Source organism: Mus caroli, unplaced genomic scaffold, assembly GCF_978045245.1.
Source record: "Mus caroli unplaced genomic scaffold, Mus_caroli_1 scaffold_39, whole genome shotgun sequence".
Taxonomy (NCBI): Eukaryota; Metazoa; Chordata; class Mammalia; order Rodentia; family Muridae; genus Mus; species Mus caroli.
In genome coordinates this window covers 1,365,321-1,369,737 of record NW_028227294.1, presented here as the reverse complement: position 1 = coordinate 1,369,737, position 4,417 = coordinate 1,365,321, and positions in this window count along the sequence as shown.

The following is a 4,417-nucleotide window of genomic DNA, read 5'->3' as shown; positions in this document are numbered from 1 at the left end:
AAGTTGAGAATAAAGACAGCACTCATCTTAGTAACACAGAATTTTCTTGTTTGGTTGGTTGGATATTTAGTTTGATGTTGTGTTTGCTTGTTTGATTAAGAGTAGAAACAGGGTGTGTGCATGATTACTAAGGAAAGGGTAGTAAAAAGGGCTAAAACATTCTCAGCAGCAACATAACAAACCATCAATGTGAATTCTATATATTTCAATTTTTCAAGTAAATAGTCCTTATTGTTTTTAAAGGAAAAGTTTTAATGCTAAATATAATATCTAAATACTATCAAAAATCTGTTTCATCATGTAATCAAAACATTTACTGGGACAACAAGTCCTTGCCATATTAGCAATTTAGAACTAATATCTTCTAAAATGCACATGGACAATGGAAGTTTTGGCATATTAGTGGAATTGTGAACGAGATATTGTTAGCAAGGTTAATAAACTCATGAGATCAAATAATGTAGACCATCCATACCCCTAGATCCCAAACATGAGAGAAATTAGAATGTGCAGTTACTCACTGAAGGAGGGAAAACATATAGACTTAAGGAGCTATGAGAGTCCAAGTTACTCCATAAAGGTGCATACTCCACAAAAATATCCTAGTGTTCAAGATTCTGTCTTCTGAAACAGGCCAGGTACCAAAAGCCTCTGGAACGACTTTGTGGGTTAGGAGCTGACCTGGCTTTCACTCACCACTGTGAAGATACTGAACACAACTTCAAGGAATTCTAGTGTCTCCAAGTGGAATATATGTGCAAACTCTGACCAGTTCTCTGTGACATCACCCTATCTCAGCTTACATCATAGAACCCCTATCAGGCTGGTTCCTTCTGGAGTTACACTCAGAAACATTGAGCATCTCGAATTTATATTTTCATATGGCCTCCTAGAAATCCAAAATAAATAAATAAATAAATAAATAAATAAATAAATAAATAAATAAGTAAATAAATAAATAAATAAATAAATAAATGAATGAATGAATGAATAAAAAATGAATAAACGAATAAACGAATAAATAATGAATAAATAACGAATAAATAAACGAATAAACCAATAAGCGAATATGCAAATTAGTGAATAAATAATAAATGAATAAATGAATAAATGAATAAATGAATAAATGAATAAATGAATAAATGAATAAATGTATAAATGAATAAATGAATAAATGAATAAATGAATAAATGAATGAATAAATGAATAAATGAATAAATGAATAAATGAACAAATGAACAAATGAACAAATGAACAAATGAACAAATGAATAAATAATAATGAATAAATGAATAATGAATATAAAATGGCCTGATTACCTGATTCACATGCTGCCCCAGTAGATTCATTCTTGCACCATTTTTATTGTGTATTTGATTTTCTTGTTTGTTTGTATGTTTTAGTTTTTTTGTTTGTTTACTTTTTGTTTTTATTTTCCTTCTGTGAAAGTCTTCGGTGTCTGGCATACCAACATACTTGGTGGTTATTTTTCCTGTACCAATCTTTCCCTTGGTTATCTTTAAGCTGTTCTTAGAATCAGAAATGTTGCCAGACTCTTGAGGCAACACACTGGATAGCACAATATTCACTTTATGAAAACCCACTGTTAGAGGAGGACAATTTTTATTCAAACAAAGCTGGAATTTAATAGGATTGAATACATTGTATTGAAGCCAATAGCAATCATGAATTATAGATTCTTTGTAAAGTGCAAGGAAATCATAGACCTTGGGTCTGCTTACAAATTTGAGATAAACTTAAAAGAAACCCGATATCTAAGAGTCACATTTTAAAGGTCTTTAAAATTTACCAGCATTTCTGGTTACAAGGTAATTCGTAGATTAAATGCAGTAAAACAGGAAGAAATAGATAATGTAATTTTACTTTTGAAATATGGGTAGACAGAATTCTGGACATAGGTAAGGATGGAATTTACTTAGAAATTAGAGGGCACTTTAATTGTTCATGCCACATTGATCTTAAGTGCTTAAAAAATATTTTTCAGTCCCCTCCACACATTACATCCTCTTCATAGGGGATGCCCTAACTACATAGTGGGTTAGATTCTTCCATCCATATCATCAATGTTGATTGTTATACTGTGTGAAATAGACAAGCTATGGAGGAAATATAGATGCCAGCCCCACTGGATGAATTTCTTAAAAATGAGAGAGAGAGAGAGAGAGAGAGAGAGAGAGAGAGAGAGAGAGAGAGAGAGAGAGAGAGAAGGAGAGAGGTATTTCTCCTCAAATTGTGTTAGGTGAGACAAGATAAAATCAAAATGACAATTGTCAAATTATAATTTTAATAAGGCACATTAAATAAAAGGAGATATTTTGGAAGAGTAAGGGCATCAGCAGGGGGTTCTGAGAAGATAGAAAAGGAGGAGAGTGGAAAGGATGAATATGGTTAAAGGTCCCTATTGACCTGTGCAAAGAGTCACAACAAAGCCCAGTGACTTGTACATTTAAAGCACATTGGTATTAAGTAGCTGATTCTAAATGATGGTTTGATTAAATTGGGAATTTTAGCTTCAAGATACTATTAAATTTATTTATATGTTTCTACTCTCATGTGGATGTTGCATTTTGAGCTGGATATGGGTGACAGGATATGCCAAAGTGATTAAGTTTTGTATATCAATATGCATCAAAAAAAGTCACTCAGTGGGCTGCCATGCTTTCACAGGGAAGAAAGTAGCTAGTGATTTTAATTGTACATGAGGTAGAAAGAATAATGCCCCCACACTACTATAGATTTTCAAATATCCACCTTCATATAATGCTTCAATGTGTTTCCGCAAATGTAATTTTCTGTAGACTAATCCTCAGGTTTTAATATATTTGGAAAAATTGGACTGGGTCAGGAGGGATAGGACCTACAAATAAAAATCAATGAATAATGCTGTCATAGAAAAGGTTTAATTATGACAGGGAGTTTGTTTCTCTGTTACTAGCACATTAGATCCCTTCTGTGATGGGAACATCCAACGAGAATTTCCTCATCTACTGATGGTGTCTTCATCTTGAATTTCCTGCCTCCTGAAAAGAAGTCATGCAAAATATGCTTCATTATATACTAAAAATCAGTGTCATTCTTTTTGTCAATACAAGATGTATGATTATGTCTCAAAATCATGAGCAACTGGGCCATAGAGGAAAAAAAATAGGCTATTTGTGCTGACTAAAGACGGGATGAGTTCAGTGTTATCATGTGCTCTCTTCGTGAAAGAAAGCAGCATAGCAGGTGAGAATAGATCAGAGAAGTACAGCCCAGGAGGGACTCAGCCATCTGCTGTTGGCCTTGGAGATATAAAGGAACACTACATAAAGGATCCCTAGAAAGAGTGCCAGCCACTGCTTTTAGCTAGTGGAACCAGTTTTAGAATCATCATTTTCTAGATTTTAAAAGAAAACAAGATTTCTAGATTTTAAAAGAAAACAACATTACTCTAATTTACTATGGCCATTTGATACATCAGTGATCATCAACAAGGTGTACAGTTTTGGACAGAAGTATGGGGACTCAGAAAAAGCCTGTTCTTGGAACTCCCTCTGCCTTCAAGTGAGGGAGACATCTTCCCAGCAACACTAGTAAACACTCTATATTGGTAATGGTACCCCCATCCTTTCCAGATTAGTGGTTTTCAAACCATTGGTTGAAACTCCTCTCAGGGCTCAAACAACTTTTTAAAAAGTGTCCCATATCAAATATCTTGTATATAAGATATATACATTATAATCGATGACTATAACAAAATTATAGTTTGAAGTTGAAATGAAATAACTTTATGGTTTGGGAGCTGTATTTTAAAGGATTACAATATTGGGAAAATTGAGTATTTCTATTCCTGACTACTCTAAATCATGCCTGTCAGTATCATCTGGAGGAATAACCCCCTCTATTCAATCTGGAACTCCCGGAAAAATTAATACATCACCCAAAATTATGAAAGTTAAACAGCGGCTGTACCATAGTCTATAAGCAGGGCATGCTGACATATTAAGCAAATGAGGAAAAAAAAGTAAATCACTGTGACTCCATGATATTTGGCCAAATGAGAAGCAGAGGAGTAAAAGCATTACCCAAGTGGTGACATCAAGAGGAAAGCATTGTCAGAATAACTAGCAAAATTTTTAAATACATGCCCTAAAGTCTGGATTTAAATTAGGTGAGAATCTTCCAAAACAAAAGGAAGTGCAGAATCTTGAAGAAGGAGTTGAGGAAACAAGAGAAAAGCAAAGGGGAATTAACCAAATAAAAACAGTCAGAAGAAGTAGGTATGAAAGACATATCTGGGTAAGATGAACAGAGAAGTGGAGGTTAGAGGAGGCAGAAGGGACTGAGATGGCTCACAGCTTAGGAACACTGGTTGCTTTTGAAGAGGAACAGGGCTCAATTTCTAGCACTCAGATAG